Consider the following 20,194-nt stretch of genomic DNA (forward strand, 5'->3'; position numbering starts at 1 on the left):
TTACATAGGCGCTGTGCGCCTTTAGTCTGCGTTAAAAATAGTTTAAATGGAACGACAGATGAGTAGAGAGACGTTCGTACGATAAATACAAAATAACCGGTAATGGGATATGGATCGAACCTTTTGAAATGCATGATTTTCAAGAGTTTATTAATTACTAATCGCTAATAATTAATCCATAACTAAAGTCTGCTATTATCTGTCCTCTCATTTCATTCCTCAAGTGATCTCCTATAGTCGATTGACATATTTTTCTGGAATACGCTAAGCGACTAATGCAAGCGAATCAATACTACATAAGCTAGAACAGCGATGCCCTCTGGTGTATGAAATGAGCAATAGAGGAAGGCTAATGTCGAATGATGGTTAGCTTATATTTTTGGGATGTCGTCTCATGTTGCTTACAGAATAAACCCAGCTATAGTTAGTTTATCTTCTGTACGATCAGGGTCTTGGATCAAATACCGCAGCTGCTGTCTGGGAGTTTCTGGGTCACAAGAAATGAGATGCGTGAGCTTAATTAATAAAAAATCCCATTAATTGGCATTTCTTTTCGAAGAAAAGGAAAAAAAGAAAGAAAGGAGCTGCGTTCCCATCGTCGTTTATTTACGGAAGACTATGTTATCAGGTTTCTCGATGACATGAATTTACGCCTAACTAAAACATTTGCCTTTTAGCTAACCATTGTCCTCCTTTTAAAGCTAATCAGGCACTGTGAGCGAGGCTAAGAAATACATATTTTGATGTAGTTATATTCATAATTAATATAATATAATTATATAATTCATAGTGATATTCATGAAATATAAATCGGTTAAGACAGTATTTTTTAGCAGTGATTACGTTATTATTTTTTAAACTTTGGGCTCCCAACGGAATCGAGGGCCATCTGGCGCATGCATAGTGGTCGATTTTCTTTTTGATGGACGTAAAACTCGAATTTCCGGGAGAAAAAACTACCCTACCCTCGCCTGAGACCGACTAACTCAGCCACGTTGTGAAAAAGTCCCATTAAAATTCCTCACGTCATGGACGGGTCTCGAACTCAGGCCTTCTCCATCTGCTATGGGGAGGATGGTATTTTTACTAACTGTGCCACCCACGAGGGCAAATGGATAATCCTATAAGGCAATAGTTAGTCCGCACTTTAACCCCATACTTCCTGCAGTGATTTGATGTTATGGTCCGATTCAAGTCAGATTTAGAGTAGATTTAGAGTACATCGTGGGGAGGGTCAAAGGATATCTTGATGGAGGGGATATTTTTATTTGTGTACAACAAACAACCTTGCCAGTACTAATGCTAATAATAGTTTGGTCTATGATCCTCTGAATCATTGCAGGAAATATAATGGTTGTGACTGTTGTAATGCTCATGGTTACTATTTAATTACGTAACTTAAGTGAAATGTTTATATTACATAAACTGGCACGCTGGAAGTATCTCTGAAACAGAGGAAGTTGAACTACCAATAACAGCAAAACGGAACTTCGATAGAAGATAATCAAAGGGGTCAAATTTATTTCTTGCAAGAAAATTTAAGTTTTAGTCATTTGGTCTTCACTGCACATAATTATTCCGGATGGTGTTAAGCCTCTGTGTGAAACGAAAATGGCAGTTTTGATTTATTATCATTTATATAAATAAATATTCATAAGTTAAAATTTATTATTTATAAAACATAAATATTTGTCTTATTTTAAAAAAAGTTGTTAATCCTATTATTTTTTAGTGTTTACGCATGCACATTCAAACATTAAAATAAAAATTCCTTAAGGCTCAGCCCAACCTCATTCGATTAAAATAACAAACTAAGCGTGCTCACTACAGATTGTTTGAAATTTTAGGATAATTCCAGAGGCAATTTGCATGATAGGTAATTCGAGAGCCAAATTGCATCTTAATTTTACAAATTCGGAATAAAATTGTTAAATTTTAGAATTTGGAGGATAATTGTTTATTTTTACCGCCTACAACAAAAGGCATGCTTCGTAGCAGACTTGGAATAAATATACTGAACTTCTTCAGCTATTTATCTCATTCTTAAAATGAGATAACTATTTGGAGAGATGAAATCTTGAAGAACTATTATGATAAATGTTGTTATAGCCAAGACAAAGAACATCTATGCGTCTAAATGCTCTATCTTAGACTCGCTCGAAATACGTTCGGCTGAATTTTCTGTGTCAAACTCCATTTGCTGGACGTCCTACTTTTAGAGGCTCTGACCCCCTTTTTTTTTAAAGACTGAGTTATGTTTGCTACTCATCTAGCAACTTCCCTTTAGCAATTGGAATTGAGCAAAGGAACAATGAATCTGGTAATGGTCACGACCTTGAAGTCCATTGATTTCTACTTGGTAGCGATGGATGAGTGGAAAAAAATCTCAGAAAATACTCTTATGAACAGAACAAAAACAAAACAATTATTTTATATATTTCAAAGGAAAGTCAAGCCTTTAATACTAAGCATGTTTTTGTTTAAAAATATTTCTGGCCTTTCAAAGGAACATATATTTCTGAAACAATTATTGTTTACAATATTCCCTTTAAACTACACTTTTTTATTTATTGTAAAATGTTTATAAAATATTTACACTGAATGTTTACAATTGTGAATATTTCTCTGCTACACGTACGCTCTAAAACAAAGCTGTTCACCAATGTGTTTTGGAATAAAACCTTGACCCGCATGATCTTGAAACAGGTCAACTAAAGTACGCCTTCAAACACAAGAGCAGATGTTGTTAAACTAGTTGGACCAAAACAACTTCTGAGGAGAGCGGAAATTACTACTTTACCCCCTTAAACAAGTCCACCCACAGTGAGTGTGTACCACCATTTTTTGTTTGTTTTAATTTGTTTCCAGTCCCAGTCCCTTTAAAAGAAGGCTGCTGTGTAAGGTTGATACACTGCTTGACAAAATTAACAGAACACGTAGAAAACGTGGTGTAACTCGTGCTGCTTGCGATGAAGCCGGACAAAATTTGGTGTGATGGGGTATCCTAGAATAACGATGAAATCAAGAGAGAGCGAGACACTTCAGACAGATATAAGGAACATTTATAGGGGGTTGTATAAAAATTACCAAAAAGGTCACATGCCATGAGCACGGCCACACGATCGATTGGATTTAAATTCGATGATCGCGCTGGCCGCGGCAGTCGTTGGATATCCTCAGTTTCAAGGTATTCCTCCATCACTTCAGCTCTATGTGCAGTGGCTTTGTCTGCATGAAAAGAAAATCTGGGCCAACCGCAACCCTAAAAAGTCGCACATAGGGTTCGAGGATCTGTTCTCGATACCGCTTGATTTGGGTCTTCTTAACACAGTCCAGTTGGAAATGTTTTTACCTGTGGCGGCAGCAAACTCAAGAGATAGATGACAGAACATCGTAAGGTTCCTGCTGTAAGAGCCAAATAGCGGTCTGATCTGGTTGACGTATTTCTCGGGCGACCTTGGCGAGCTCTTCTTGTAATAGTTCCTGTCTCTTGAAACTGCTACCATAATACGGAGACAACACTGCGTGACACATTAAACTAACACGCCACTCCGCGTGCAACTTCCCAGCTTCAAGTTGTCCAACGGCCCGCCATCTCAAAGAATCATTTAAACGACGATGACTTGCCATCGTGAGTAATGGAGATGTAGCTATCCCACTGAGAAAGCCAAAAAACGGAATGAAGTGATTCATATCACTTCATTCCGTTTTTTTCGATTTCTATTGGATACTCGGAAATGTTCATGTCAGAATGCCTATTATATCATATATTCGCATTAGGCGACACTGTGCACAATACAGTATTCATGAAACACATTTTGTACTGTAAATTTTGTCGAGCAGTGTATTAGTGTTTTGAAACAGCGATCACAGCACATTGGAACTACTGTGTAAGAAACTTGACGAAGGAACAGCAAAGTTGTTGTTGTTATAGTAGTAGGATTTTAGGAGTATCAGCGACTAAGGCCGTATTGCTCCGTATATACTTTCTGTAAATTTCTTGTCTTCTGAGGTCGATTTTCTATTTGTTGGACGAAAAACCCGAGTTTTCTGGTGAAAAACTATGCTTCCCTCGCCTCAGACCGACTAGCGTAGCCACGTTGAGAAAAAGGCCCATACAAATTCCTCACATCATTGACGGCAGTCGAACTCAGGTCTTTAAATCCGGTGTGGGGAGGACGGCGATTCTACCAACTGAATAACAAAAGATATTACGTGATGTACCAGGGGTGTTTGGCCCCGCACCGTATGGAAAATACCTGAGTTCCAGTCCCGTCGATGACGTGAGGAATTTTTATGAGCCTTTTTCACAATGTGGTTGAGTTAGTCGGTCTCAGGCTCGGGTTGCGTGGTTTTTCCTCCCGGAACCTCCCTGCAAACAGAAAATCCAAGAGGATTTTCTGTTTGCTGGAAGAAAAATCCGACTCAGGATTTTGCTTCCTGCAAACTCAGGTTGTGAAAAAGTCACGTTGTGAAAAAGGCCCAAAAAAAATTCCTCACGTCATCGACGAGACTTGAACTCAGATCTTTTCCACCCGGTGTGGGGAGGACGGCGATTCTACCAACTGCGCTTCCTACGAGGGCTACAGAGTACATTTTTATATCACAACAACAGTACTACCAAGTTTTCACCCGCAGAAGAACAATAATGGCCATAGAAAATCACGCTCTTCCAGACCGTGACTAATGTCTCCCTCTGCACCTTTCTCTCAACCTGAGGATCAAACTGGGAGTCCACACCTAAAACTCTTACTAACTGAATCTGGACGTGACTTAAACTGAGCATGACTCTACTATTATCCCTAATTAGAAATTACAACATCCCCACTGGGATATTATTGGACGCCCATAATTGGACAAAACACGCTAGATCAGCCACTCAACTGGGCAGGATTCTGCAGTGACATCTCCTAACCCTGCAATTTTTATCTCCACTAGAAACTGGACCTGTTGCACCTGGGCATTGGAGAGCCAACCCTGACTTCATCTTGGTAGAATATGCATATCCTGCTAGCACAGAATAGGATAATATGCTAATACCTCTGTCCAAGCTAGTTAACCCAGTCTTATGGCTGGGTAGGATTCCAAGACCAATACTAACCTGAGAATAAATCGGTAGGATCATTTGGGTTGGGTAAAATTCCCAAGACCAATGTTAACCCGAGAATAAATCGGTAGGATCATTATGTTTGTATTGAAGTATTTCCTTGGACCCTCATACCGGACTTGACCTCCGTAGCCGAGTGGTCAGGAGCGGGATGCAGTATAGCACACGCTCGTTGAGTAGACTGGGGTTCAAGCCCCTGACTGCTACGGTCGATTTGCTAATTCGCACTGGACCAGCGTGGCAGTTTATGGTCTATTTCCCTCAACATGAATTGTTGAGGAGGCTTATCCAGGGTACGATCCCCTTGCTAACCGGATCTACCCTGGGTAGGATGCTGCTAACCCAGTCTTCGAATAGGGTAGGATCCAGTAGTTTACTACTGGTCTACTTAAACTACTGGATCTCTGCGGTTAACCTTTCCTCTTTTCTCCTGTTGGAACAATGTTCTACCGATTATTAGGGGGAATGCCTTCATCTACATCCCCTCACTCTTACTTTGAGTATATGTTTTTTTTTTAAACTTGTTCTCCGTCCTGGAAGCTCAGGCGACCCTGGTGGAGACCAACCAGAGAATAATGGACAGCCTGGCTTAACTCCTAGCGGTGTGTACTGGCAACGTGGGGTACAACCAGGGGCCCTGCAGCCAAAAGCCAGAACACAACAACCGAACCCAACATAATATTATACACATAACATACATAACACTTTTTCTGGCTTTTACAGAGTACTGTAATCTTCACAAAAGTACTTATGTCGCAGACAAACCCGCTTGTGGCGCCTCCTCAACAAAAACTACCCTTTCGTACTCGGGCCACGAACTTTTCAACCCCCCCCCCCCGTAGATCACCATACGTACATTAAATCTGACCTCAGCGTGACGTCAAATAGTGACTGAAAGGTTTTAAATATGTAAAATATTTGATAATTAATTAAATTAACACGAAATAAAAAATATTTGTAAATTTAACTTGGTAAACCATCAAAGGTAGGTACAGCCTAGTAGGAATTTTAAAATGTGGTATACCGTATATTACAAAATAAAAAAAAAAAAAAAAATGACCGCATTTTCCTGCTGCTTTTCTTGCATGATTTTTAGATGGAGTTGTGAAAGAAAACTGTGGGGAACAGCAAGAGGGAAATCGAAGGCGGGGGAAGTTGTCCCTTATAGCATGTGGAGTCCATACAGTTTTGAGAAACCTTAAATGAGGTTTTTGGGGGAATTTTTACACAGGTCTTCTCTTTGGGTATATAAGATTGGTCCTTCTGGCAAACTTAATGCTTTTCCCATGAATACTTGATATCCTTGCTCTATTGTAAGTCGTTAGCATCGATCGTGTGTGAAAAGAACTCTGGAAAGGGCCCAGTATTTTTGCGATTATCCCATTAGATAGACCGAGTAATACCACTTCTGTTCTTTCGAGCGCTTCGAATGCCAAATAAGCAGGGCCCCTTAAGGTCACATTAGGTATATTTGTAGAGAAGACATTAAAGAATGTTTAGGTGGGCTGCCTAATGATGTTTATTAATAAGATAAAAATGAAGGTGAGAGTGAAATATAGTCTCTAATTCATCGTCATGGGTGTATAAATGGGGGGGGGGATGATTTGGGTTAAGCTCCTTACAATCATATGTTGACACATATACAAGGTACATTCAGAAAGTTCCCAGAATTTTACTTTTACAAGTTTATTAAGTGAACAGTTGAGCTTACTGACCTAATCACCTTCAAAGTCCTTCCCTCTGCATACACACGCTTATTCCATCGGTCTTCTCACTTCCCAACCTTTCAAACTTTAAAATCGGGTTGTTTTTTTGTTTTTTTTTTTAAATAAAATGTATTTATTTAAAAAAACAAATTTATTTAATTCAGCGTTTTCTTTAATGTTATCCACTGTATCGCAACCACGACCACGTAACCCATTTTCAGTTTAGGGAATAATCAGAAGTAATACAGTGCAAGGACAGAGAAGTAGGGAGGTTGCTGCATGAGTAGAGAATGCACGTTATAACTGCTAGTGCAGTTTCTTGGAGAGTTATTGTATCCTCCCATGTGGTCTAGTGGCTAGGATACCTGGCTTTCACCCAGGAGGCCCGGGTTCGATTCCCGGCATGGGAATTTTTTTTTTTTTTTCAAACCTTGGTTTTAAAAATGGATATCGAATGGCGTCCACTGCGAGGTTCATCTTTTAGTGTTTCCTGTCCTTTAATTAAACCGATTAAACCACTCCTCAACACTGCTGTTTTCTTCAAAGCATCATTTCCATAAAAAAGTTTGCAGCGTCTCTGTAGCATTTTTTCCCCAAGTTTAAGAACTTGATGTTAGCACCCTGTTCAAACTGCGAAATTCCGCAATCAGTCAGCTGTGACACACGAGTGAAGTGGTCGAGCCAGTACCCAATTGACGTGTGTCCTTTCCACGGTCAGCGTTAACGCCCCACGAAACCTTACGGCCATAGCGCAAACCATTTAAATAGTAGCGTATGATCCCGAGAACTTTTCTGAATGTATTACTTAGATCGCACGACCCTGGTTATAAACTACATGTTTTGAGAAGTTCGAGGACCAGGTCCTCGAACTTCATGTATGTCAACGCAAATAGGACCTTGATTTTTCTTTATTTGTGTTCAGCTCCTTGTTTTTATGATGTATTTGTATTTCTTTTTGCATTTGTAATCTGTATTTTGTAGCCTTTTGTATGTGTTCGCTATATTTTGTAGCCATTTGAATTTGTACTTATGTTATCTATATGTGAACCCCTGGCGCTCGTCGCCGTGATGGGATATTGTGCTGTAATTCTACTTCACAATAAAGATTTATTTATTTATTTATTTGATGCAATGCGCCATTTCATCTGATGTATGACTGCTGCTACTCACTTCCAGGTGCATACTAGTACAGTTCCGAAAAGCATTCTTATATCATCCCATGTGGTCTAGTGGCTAGGATACCTGGCTTTCACCCAGGAGGCCCGGGTTCGATTCCCTGCATGGGAAATTCAATTTTTCTTTTTAAGTTTTAGTTTTAAAAATCATTGGAAGTAAGAGCACGAGGATCTTAATTCCCTGATGCATGTTCAAAAGAAAACAGTTATATTTTTATTTACTTTTAAGTTTATCATACTGTTGTTTATGTCATTCACTTCAGTTTCACCAAGTATTTCTTTACATGTGAAACTATTGCTGAATAAATAAGGCGCATGGAAAATATGATTTTTTCCCACAGTAAATCGCTGACTGCAGTAAAACAAGATATTTGGAGAGGGCTGTTCCTAGACTTGTGGTGAGGTCTTTCCTTTGTAGCGATTTGGGGTTCTTTCATCTTGGAGTTCTGGTGCATTCCAAAGGAAGCGCATTAAAACTATGACAGTCAGACAGTTTGGTCCTATAGTTGAGAGGATGTGTTTGTTACGGTTTTGGGGCCTTTCATTTTGGAATCCTGGTTCTTTTGAAAGGAAGGGCGCTTGTATTCAGAGTTGTAACTCTTTCCGTGGATAGGAAGATCAAAGCATAAGTCAAACAAGATTTTCACACAGTTATTATAGTAGATTTGTCCCATTCTATTGCCGCAGCAGAAGTTGCCCCAAATTTTGGGTTCTGTGCCATGACAATTATAAGTTATTTGGAGCAAGGGCTGTTCCAGGTTGGAATCGATGGGGATATAGCCCACCCCCTATGATCAAAATAAAGTGCATATTTTGTATCCTGTTTCTACCTTGTCATAAATCATCTCAGAGTGGTTAATTAAAAAACTTTTGAAAATACAGTAAATTATTTAGCACAGTTATAATTAACATGGACTGTTTCCTTTAATAATATTATACTAGTGCAGTTCCAAAAAAATATGGTATCATCCCATGTGGTCTAGTGGTTAGGATACCTGAATTTCGCCCGGTTCGATTTCCGGCATGAGAAATTTAAAAAAAAATAATAAAAAAAAAAAAATATTTACAATCCTTACTATTTTTCACCCTTACGTAATTTTCGTAATTAGTATAAAATAAGTGAAAAGGACGCAGATATTAATTTTTATCTAATCGCTACACCAATGGTCAAAGCTGTTGTTATAGTGTTTGAGGGAAGAAGGATATATAGTGGGTGAATTTCCCTTCACTCCCAGCTGCTCGGAGTGCAGTTACGCCAGCAGTAACACCACATAACTCTCTGACTGTCCTACAGCTGTCAGGATTGCGACCTTCTGGAGTTCCTTGTAGGTGTTCTCTGGGAGACCTATTGTCCATACCCTCAATCAACATCCAATGGAAAAAGGAAAATCTTCGCGCATCTATTCTGCGACTGTCTTTCCCCAATTTGAATTTATGTACCGTGGTTGTTGTTGTTGTGGGGTTTTAGGAGCATAAGGCGACTAAGGCCGTATTGCTCTGTGTATATTCTGTGTAAATTGTGTGTGTGTGTGTTCTGTGGTCGATTTTCTGTTTGCTGGACGAAAAACCCGAGATTCCAGGAGGAAAAACCACGTACCCTCGCCTGAGACCGACGAACTCAGCCACGTTGTAAAAAAGGCCCATAAAAATTCCTCCTGTCATCGACGGGTCTCGAACTCGGGTATTTTCCACACGGTTTGGGGAGGACAGCGTTCATACCAGCTGTGTTACCCAAGAGGGCATATACCATAGTGCAGGGATGGCGAACGTTTTTAAGGGTGCGTGCCAAAATTGGCTAAATCTTTTAAAAAACTACCCTTGCGTGCGCCTCGGAAGGTGATGTTCGAGACATTTAATCACACAGTTTCGTCAGTACGTCTTCCCACTCCAACTTCAAACAAATCAATTGCATGAATACAGCTACAGTGTATTTACCGAATGGTGTGACGTCACTGCATGCCTGGCAGAGAGAACGGTCGTACGCAGGTCATGACTCAAGGTGGATTCTAGGCCACTAGGCCTGACCACTAGGCTACGGCGGCCGAGTGGTCAGGCGCGCGGGTGCATAAGTACACATGCCTTGAGTGACCAGGGTTCAAGCCCGTGACTACTGAATACGGTGCTGTTTCTTGTATTCTATCTATTTTGTGAACTCCTCTGACCGTTTTGTTGTCCCGGAGTATAAACAGAAAATTTATTTATTTATTCCTGTAGTGATGTTGTTTCTAAGTTTGAAATTTTTTGAGACGTTCTGAATTCCGCGTTCCCAAGAAATTTGTCTGTGCCATGGGTTCACCACGCCTGCCATAGTTTATAGTCTGAGAAAGAGGAAGAATGTCATCAGCAATGGCCTTGCTCAATCCATTCAAAGCCTTTTAACACTTCAATCAGATCATCTCGCAGGTCCCTAATCTCCAGACGCTGCAACTTGCAGAACTGAAGCCTTTCTTGGTAAGAGTACCATTTCGTACTCTTCATTGATTTGGTTGCCGTTCTCTGCACTCTTTACAGCAGTTCTACTTCCTTCCTAAAATGAGGCCTCCAGACTCCGCAGTCTAATTTGGGAGACTTGCTAGAACAACACACGCACACTCTACATGCACTCAATCCGACTACGCACCTGGAATACTCACACTTGTACAAGTACACTTTTTTTGTGATATATTCAGGGGCAAGTTGATAATAGACTGATAATTGCACATAGCACAACTCTCACTATCGCATTCTGCATCTTACTGGGACAGGACGCAGGCGCCACCTAAATATGAATAACAACTGCGTAGACAATTACATTGGTGATCTTAAGTAGTTCTTTACCATTTTTAATTTGGAAAAAGCACGCTCATAACGTAGTTCCATAACTTAGCTTGTCTTATATGGACCCAGGGAAAGAACGAGCTGCACTTTTCTAATCAGATGAGCTCCTCCTCGAAATTCCATTCGTAAATGGAATAAACGAATGAGTCCTACACAATTTCCTAAAAAGGCATTGTAAACAGTGTACAGTACTTGGACTGGACCTCGAGCGAGTATTGAAGGGTTAATTTATATAGTAAATTTTGGAGTAGACAAGCATTATGTACACATCAACAAAAGTTCTGTAACATGTCCATATTCAGAAAAATATGACATATTTAAAATATTCTTCATATGTGTATGTAAGTTTCAGGTCTTCAGACGCCCCTTGAACGTTGGCGCCCTTCTCGACATAGGGACGGGCTGCCCCTGCCTTTAGTGCTTCTGTAATATCACGTTCCTCTTTCCTGCGGACGCCAATCCAAATTGTTCCATTCAGCAGAACAGAAAGTATTAAAATTTCATATAAACTCTCTGAATTATATGTATCTCCGAAGTTGTGTTAGCAAGGAAATGAGGTATTTTTCTGCAAAGGCGCAATATGTTAAATTAATGAGTAGAAGATATGTTTATTAATACAGTACTTTGCCGTGTACTGCATATACTAGCCCAGTTTCAAGGAACTTTTGATCATCCCATGTGGTCTAGTGGTTAGGATACCTGGCTTTCACCCAGGAGGCCCGGGTTCGATTCCCGGCATGGGAAAAGGCTTTTTTTTTTTTTGAAGTTTTTAATTCAAGCCATATTTAATACTTGGTTTTAAAAATCAATGGAACAAAGACCACGAGAATCTTAAATCTCTTGTGCATATTCAAAAGAAAAGAGTCAATTTTCATTAACCTTGAAGTTGATCTGTTGTTTGTATCCGTGAAATCCGTTTCACCAAGAAATGACTGCATAAAACCATGACACAGACATGGTTGGTCCAACAATTGAGGGGCAGTTAGCCTTTGAAGGGATTTGGGGCTTTTTCATTTTTAAATCCTGGTTCCTTCGAAATTAGGGGGCTGAGTATTCAGAGTTGTATCTCTTTCCGTGGACAGAAAGATGAAAGAATAACCGAAACAAGATTTTCACAGTTATTATTATAGATTCGTGCCATTCTTTGAAGGTAGTAAAACTTTCCTCAAATTTTGGGTTTCTCTACTATGATGATCATAGGTAGTCTGAAGTAAGGGCCGTTCCAGGTCAGAATCGAAGAGGTTATACTCCACACCCCAACATCAAAATGAAGTGCATTTTTTACTCCTAGATGATAAAAAAAGTTAATGAACACTTGAAACATTCATTTAGCCACTAGTCTGGGGCACTAACCGATATTTATTTTTAAAAGCTTTAGATATAAGGAGCGGGCATCCCAGATCAAGAGTAACTATTATTATTATGTTTTTTGCAATTCTCTGAAAACGGAGAAATTAAACATAAATCGATGAAATCGTGTAGTTTTTGTAAATATACAGGTGTATCATCACATGTGGGATCCACTGCAGCGATGTATTTAGGACATAAAAATAAAAGAGTTCATTTTAATGTGTGTCATTCTGCCATTTTACAGCAATCCTTTCTTCTACAATGTAATATTATACTAGTGCTGTTACAGAAACGTATGATTCTATCCTCCCATGTTGTCTAGTGGTTAGGATACCTGGCTTTCACCCAGGAGGCCCGGGTTCGATTCCCGGCATGGGAATTACATAATTTTTTTCTCTCCAATTTTTTCGTGCTTTACTTTGGTTTTGAAAAAAAATATTGAATTCAAATATGGAATGAATAAATTTCAAATAAAAAAGTGCATTTACGAAATGTGAAAATCTACTTGGGTAGTTGAATTGACATCCATGTGACTTTTTGTAATAGTATTGACACAACAATTTATCGCTCGCACGCTTGCTCCATCTGTCTTCCAAACTTTGAAACATTCTTTTGATATTTAAACTAACTAATATTTTGAATTCATGTTTTTTGAGCGTTTTTTGAATTCATGTTTTTTGAGCGTTTTTTGAATTCATGTTTTTTGAGCGGTTTTTGAATTCATGTTTTTTTAACTAACTGATATTTTGAATTAATGTTTTTTTAACTAACTGATATTTTGAATTAATGTTTTTTTAACTAACTGATATTTTGAATTCATGTTTTTTGAGCGTACGTAAGGCTGCTTTGGCCTTTTCTTTGATGTCATCCACTGTATCGAACCGACGACCTCGATGTTCCATTTTCAGTTTTGGGAATAGCCAGAAGTCAAAAGGTGCAAGTTCGGGGGAGTAGGGAGGTTGCTGCAGGAGTAGAGAATATTTCTTTTAGTAATCTTACACTGATGCACGCTATAAATACTAGTGTAGTTTCCCTAAAAAATTCTTCCATTTTTCAGTTCCCGGAATGGGAATTTAAATTTTTTTCAAATCTCACTTGGTTTTAAGACCTCACGGTCTTAGTTTCCTTCATTTGCTTGGTGCATATTGAAAAGAAAAGAGTTAAATTTTAAGGCTGTGATTGTTTTAGTACTCATGAACTTCTGAACTGCCATTGCTGTGTGACTGGGCATATTGTCATGGTGCATGATCCAGGCTTCCTGCCATTTTTTAAGATAGTCTTCGCTTCACATTCTCATTCAAACGTGTCAAAACGTAGTAAGCAGCAGTAATACTTCTCACCCTAGTCAGAAATTCGGGGTGCACTATGACCTCATTGCCTCAAAAACCGACCAGCAAGACGTTAAATTTGTGTGCCATTCTGATTCCACCTTCTTCTCCTGGTTCTAGATGAACACCCACTTTCATCACCAGTGTGGACTGAGCTTGAACTTGCTAGGTAGGGCCCCAGGAAAAAAAAAAAAAAAAAAAAAAAAAAGGTGGTAATTTTTATTGAAAAGGACTGTGAGTGGGGAGATAGTGAAGTTAGAAGCGTACAGATGATAATAAAGAAGGTAGATGATAGGAAGACGTTCCACCTGGAAATAAGAAATCAAAGGGGTAGAGGAGCAACCCTTTTGGAGTTTCCCATCCACCACAGGGGGGGGGATTGTTAAAAACAATTAAAAATAGTGGTGGTAGAGCCGAAGAGGCGAAAAGTTGGGATGGGAGGTTGGGGAGAGAAAAGTCATAGAGTCAGAGCGGCCTATGGGATGGTGGAGATCGCACTGTGCTCAGTACTTTTCTGTTTTTTTTTATCCCACACCAACTAGACCAGCTGCAGCAGGTGTCAGCTAGTCCCACGTCATGCCTCAAAAGCGAGGGTATGACGTAATTAAGACAGGAGGGGTTTCCTACTAAGTTATCCCCTCTGAAGTCTAATTTGGGAGGCTTGCTAGAATAACGCACAACCACACTTGCACAAATAATGTAGACTGTTTTTTTTTTTTTTTTTTTAGACATATTTAGGGGCAAATTGATAACAGACTGATGACAGTACATAGCACAATTCTTACTCTCACGTTCACCATCTTACATTCATTCATCTTACAGGGACAGGACGCTGGTGCCATTTAAATATGAACAACTACGTAGACAATTGTTTTTTTTTTTTTCTAATATGCTAATTATAAACATTCACTCAAATTTTTTTATATATATACATGTTCTGGGCCTAACGTTTAACACTTATTGGACATTCTCATTGATTAACCATTTACAGGCCGACTGAAGGGTATATTTATCCCCTAGGCCCCATTGACTGATGGCACTCCCTCCCGCCGATGCGAAGATTTTCATTTTTTAGTGTGATTAATTTTACCAATTGCGCCAAGGTTTAGGAGCAGTTAGCGCCCTTAGGCCAGTGCCTACTCGGCCTTACCCTAAAGCCGGCCATGACCTTTTTTTTTTTTTTTTTTTTATGCCATTCCTCCGGGATTTTCACCTGTTGGTAGCTAGATTTGGGCTTCCTGGGTACGGGAACTGCTTGCATCCACTGGTATTTCACTTTCTCAGTGGATGCGGGATTCTTTGTGGTCTACACCACCGTACGTGATTATAGGAGACTGCTCCACCCATACGACTTGCGCTTCTTCCTATGGTTGCTGGTAATAATAAATTTAGTTTAATTTGAGTATAGTAATGCCGCCTCCTCGTGGAGTGGACGGGTACTGGGAAGTAGCCTTTCTGGTGATCGTTGCTCCTGGTAGCTACAGATCAGAAACGAGTAAACAACACAACACCACACTACACTCATTTGTGGCCGTTGTACAGATTTTTGTATATCATCACAGAGAACCATGGCGGAGTTGAACTAACGTTTAGGGGCCGCCTTATAGTGCTGTCATCAGAGGCTGTAGCCTGAACAGTACCCTGTATAGGACGGCACTCACATTTTTGTTCCCTTCTGCAGGTTAAGGGGACTCATTTGCTACCCAGCACAAAACATCCATAGTAACCTACACTAGTGTTCGAAGAAAGTGCATCACACCGTGAAATTGTAATTGTCGTCCGAATTACGTAAGTATATGGCAATATTTCTTACGGATTGCATCAGATAAGATTGACACGCGTAGGTGATGACTTAATATTGCATCAGCTGTTACTTTCAGCTATATAAGCACGCTCTGCAAGAGTCATCCCTTGCTTGTGTCAGGATGGCGAGTTACGTGCAGTTGCGCCACTAAGAAAGAGTGCTATTGTTGCTTTACGTGAGGAAGGATGTTCTTCCCGTCATACTGCTTAAAGAGTGTCTTGTAATCGGTCGACAGTGAGTAGATTTCTTTCCAAACTCAAGAATACTGGTTCTACTGATAGGAAAAAAGGAACCGGACGCAAACGAGTCTCTATGCCAGAACAGGACTGCGTTTTGAAGCGCTTGTCCCTTAAAAATCGTAAAGGCTCTTCGTCTAAGCTGAAAAGAGAATGAGAAGAACATACAGGAGTGGTAACAAGTGCAGTAACAGTCAGAAGACGGCTCTTAAAAAATGGCCTTGTAGTCCGTCGTTCTAAGAAGAAGCCCCTCCTCACACAAAAAATGAAACAGGTCTGATTAATTTGGTGTAAGGAGCATGTCAAATGGACCCCCGAGCAATGGAAGTCAGTTATTTTCTCGGATGAGAAGAAATTAAACCTGCATGGCTCTGATGGGAGACAAACGATTCGCCGTAGACGTTGTAAAGAATCCACACTGTATGGTGTCTACAGTGAAATTCCCTACCCAATGATATGGGAGGTGCATTTCGGAGTAGGTCACCTGCAGTTTATAAAAGGTTCCGTAAATGCCAATGGATACCTGGCTATATTGGAAGGAAAATTCAACCATTAGAGACCATTTAAACCTGCCAGTGCATTTTTCAGAACGACTCTGCTCCTTGTCATCGGGCGAAAAGTTTAGGCAGGCACTTTTGTAGTTACTTTAGCTTCATTTCTGCATTAGAGGTTCAACGGTAGTGTGTTTACATTTGTTACAGGTGAAAAAATGGTTGGAAGAACGGTCCACTACAACTGTTAGCTGGCCAGGAATCAGCCGGGACCTGAATCCTATAGAGAACTGTTGGCACTGTGTGGAATCTGCCATTGCCAGAAAGAAACCAAAGACCCTTTATGAACTTCATAATTCATGTTTGGAACCACGAACTATCAGTTGATGATCTTCAGAAATTGATCTTGTCAATCCCTCGACGGTGTGCTGCTGTCATCAGGGCCAGAGGCGTTCAACTAAATATGTATTAGTTTGCACCTGGTGAACTTTTCATTTTGTTTTCCATTTAAAATGATAAACTGAAGCAAATTGAGAGCTTCTGATAACATTTCAGCCATAATTGCCCAAAACTGTTGTATAAAGGTTGCAAATGTTCATTTTGGAACATTTTGAGAGCACCTGTCAAATATTACTTAGCTTTGCCTTAACTATTAATAAATATCTTCTGTTTATATTTCTATTTGTGAAGTTAGTCATTAATGTAACATACCATCGCAAAAAAAAAAGGGTTAGAAATGTGAAATTCTTAGGTGATGCACTTTCTTTGACCACCAGTGTATGTTAATACAGTACTTACATTCGCTCATACCTACATTTAAGTACATCCATACATACAGAGAAACATACTGACGCGTCTACATGCTAACACTCATATACATTTAAACACATTCACATATGAACTCACATATCACACAAATCATACACACACACACAGGACCAAGATGTTACGTGCCGTGTCACCTGACAACTGTGACTACTACTCTTTACATGACCGTTGCATATCGTAAGTCGTTCGCAGGCTGTCGTGTTGCGAAAAAGTACTACTGAAACTTAACGAATTAGTAAAATAAATATGCTAAGGTTGCTGTATCTCCATCACTTGTGTGGTAAAACATTCAGAACAAGGTGCGCCTCTTTCTCTGTGGATGCCAGTCCAAATTGTTCCATTGAACAGAACAGAAAGCATTAAAATTTCATACAAACGTTTTGAATTATAGGCATCTCTCCAGTTGCATTTGAAATGAAGTATTTTTCTGCAAAGATGCAATATACTAAAATAATGAGTAGAGGAAATTTGTTTTAATAATCGTACACTGGTGCATATTTACATATTCGAGCACTGTAGAAGTATCTTTTCTTCAACGTTGAGTCGATTTCAATCCAGTCGCTCATGGGGTAAGCCCCGTCCTTGTGTTTTTCGCTTACTTGTCTCAAGGTTTTTCTCTGTAGTAACTCCATTGGACAGTATTTTATGGTCTTGTATAGTTTAACTTGTGGTGGTCTTTCGTCAGACACGATTTATGGTAGTTAGCAGTTTGCTCCTCTCGAAGAGGTCCTGCGCATATTGAGAAAGTGCTCTGTATTCCTCTTCTGTGTCAATGAAGTGGGATTCCAGTCCTTTCTGAAGGTAGTGTATCTTTGTGATCAGGATGCCTCTGAGATCTTCGTATTCTGGGCAGTCGTAGACCGAGTGGTCCCAGTTCTCGATCTCCCCACACGTGCAGTTGGGGTCCTCAACAAAGTCGAACCCAAGCAGCTTCTCCTCTCTCATGACCAGTAAGGAGCGAAGTCAAGTGCTTCCCCGGAAAGTACCAGGCCGGTTGCTTGGGGTAAATTTTGCTGAGGTCGGGGAGGAATTTTCTTGTGATTTCTCCTTTTGTTGTACGGGTCCATCTTTGTTGCCACTCTCGAAGTAGGTAGGTCTGTAATTGGAGTTTTTCTGTTTTTATACTACTCGCTGGGTCAATTATGAAATCCTGTAAGGTGGCAGCACCCCCCCCCCCTGGCGTGCAGGCAGAGCAAGCCAACTTTTACAGTCTCCAAATCGAGGGGGAGCGCTCCAACAAGCACCTGCAACGCCGGTGTGCTTACTGTTCTGCATGCTCTAGATGGTCTGAATCCACCAAAGGGGCCATCACCCGCAAATGTATACCTTACATATGCAAAATATATCCCAAATCACCATCCTGGTTCTCCCCAGGCCTTCTAACCACGTACCTCCTAACAGGGCATGGTGCCTTTCGCAGCAAACTGAACCTTCTTGGACTTTCCGACAACCCCCTTTGCATCTGTGGTGCCCAGGAAACCTGGGACCACTTGATGCATGACTGCCTACTACGTGATGACCTCAGATCTTCTCTCATCACACAAATTCATTTCATCCCGAGAGATCAGGAGCAACATCTCCTGGAAGACCACCATACCTACACAGCCTTTTCGAACTTTGCTCAGGGCCTCTTCACGAGGCGGAAAACCCTACCACAACCACAGAATCAGACCCAACCAGACAATGAAACGGCCTAATCAGCCATGTGTCAAGACCACTACATGCTGCAGCATACTGCAATACCCGTGAAGACTTTCAACCTGCACAAAAATTGAGCCTTTACAATGCATCACCTCCGTCTACCATGACTGCCGCTCCGGCTTCACCTCCCACCAAGTTAACCCACCACTGAAATGACTCCACTATCTGGACGGGACTTCTTTGTACCAGGATTGACACTACTCGGATTTGATCGTCTCGGATTGACTCTACCAAATATATCTTCATGCAGCTCACTACTGAAATGACTTCACCACCTGGATGAGATCTATCTGTCCCAGGACTGCACTACTCGATTTTACCTTCTTGGACTGGACTCTGCCAACTATGACTTCACGCAGCATTGCTGCCAATACCACGTGGCGATCCTGAACCCGTGCTCCCTTGCACGGCCCTCTTTCTCCCCTGTCCTGGCGGGGAGAAGGTGAAGGTTCCCTTGTTTCCTCTCCGCCGCCCCCTCTTTCCTTCTGGTGTGGCATGAGCCTGCCTCACTGATTTTGGGGTCATCTAATCTATCGACCCTATACTTCTGTCTCTCACCCCCCAGCCTTTAGTCTCCCCCCCTCTAGATTTCCAACTAGCGTTCATCCCATGTCAAAATTATCCTAGCCCTACATCCGAAATTCTTAATTCCAACACTGTATAACTTAAAACTCCTTTGGCCTGACCCAAACCCTAGCGCACCCCCCCCATTTTTTTTTTTTTTTTTTTTTCGGGTCCTAGCCACTGAAATCCCAGGAAATTAGGTGGCAGGACCTGCAAGAGTACTTATTTAAAAATACTGGTGTACCTGGCTTGCCTCCACGGGGCAAAGTGTGGGCAACGTTGGGCCTCAGTAGGGCTCCAGTGGCTAAATGGCCAGATGAACAACGGTACACTACACTACACTACATCCAACAATATCCATACACTTTTAAATCTCTGGCCTTTACAGTGTTCTGTAACACACAACAATGTAGACTACACGGAGATGGGGGAAACCCCTGGTGCCGTTAGACCCTAAACACACTTTACACTTTACACTTGTTCTGCATGCTCGTGTGGTTAATAAAATGGTCCTTTGTATCATATCCAGAGTTCTATTGACAGCAAGCGTCGTTTTGCTGTACCACACTGCAGCAGCATAAGTTATCGCAGGGATGAAGGTTGGCTTATAATACAACATTAGTGTTGTTTTTTTTTTAATCCCCAGTCTTTTCTCGTAACCCTCGCCACCAGTGCCGAGTAACGTCTTATTTTCGTCCTTATATATTGTAGGTGAGGTTGAAAGGATGTTTTTGTGGATAACTCCCAGATATTTCATTTGGTTGGCAAGTTTAATGGTGACACCTTCTATTTTAATTTGGGGTGGACGCCGTATTTGCAGGGTTCCTTTTAGCAGAATAGATGTGGTTTTCGTCGGTGAAATTTTTAACTGGTTTCTTGTAGCCCAGTTTTGTATTTTCTGTAGAGCTTGGTTTGCGGTGGTTTCCAGTTGGGCTCTTGAGTCAGCCTCAATGGTAAGAATAAGGTCGTCTGCAAAGGCCTGGGCCCCGACTAGCCACAGGTCCAGGTTCAGGAGCTCGTCGAGGACCATGTTTCAAAGGAAAGGCCCCAAGACAGACCACTGCGGGCAGCCCTTGTGTACAGATCT

The 20,194-nt window shown here is 40.8% G+C and overlaps 4 non-coding genes across 4 annotated transcripts; all 4 read left to right on the forward strand.

The window, feature by feature from the left end:
• Window positions 1-7,151: 7,151 nt before the first annotated feature.
• TRNAE-UUC (transfer RNA glutamic acid (anticodon UUC)) lies at window positions 7,152-7,223 on the forward strand. The gene has a single exon. It is a non-coding gene; the product is annotated as a tRNA-Glu (tRNA).
• An 805-nt stretch (window positions 7,224-8,028) lies between these two features.
• Window positions 8,029-8,100, forward strand: TRNAE-UUC (transfer RNA glutamic acid (anticodon UUC)). Its single transcript has one exon. It is a non-coding gene; the product is annotated as a tRNA-Glu (tRNA).
• A 3,377-nt stretch (window positions 8,101-11,477) lies between these two features.
• TRNAE-UUC (transfer RNA glutamic acid (anticodon UUC)) lies at window positions 11,478-11,549 on the forward strand. The gene has a single exon. It is a non-coding gene; the product is annotated as a tRNA-Glu (tRNA).
• Window positions 11,550-12,462: 913 nt separating this feature from the next.
• On the forward strand, window positions 12,463-12,534 carry TRNAE-UUC (transfer RNA glutamic acid (anticodon UUC)). The gene has a single exon. It is a non-coding gene; the product is annotated as a tRNA-Glu (tRNA).
• Window positions 12,535-20,194: the final 7,660 nt, after the last annotated feature.

This window comes from Mastigoproctus giganteus, chromosome 7 (genome assembly GCF_048544385.1).
Source record: "Mastigoproctus giganteus isolate SK-2022 chromosome 7, ASM4854438v1, whole genome shotgun sequence".
NCBI lineage: Eukaryota > Metazoa > Arthropoda > Arachnida > Uropygi > Thelyphonidae > Mastigoproctus > Mastigoproctus giganteus.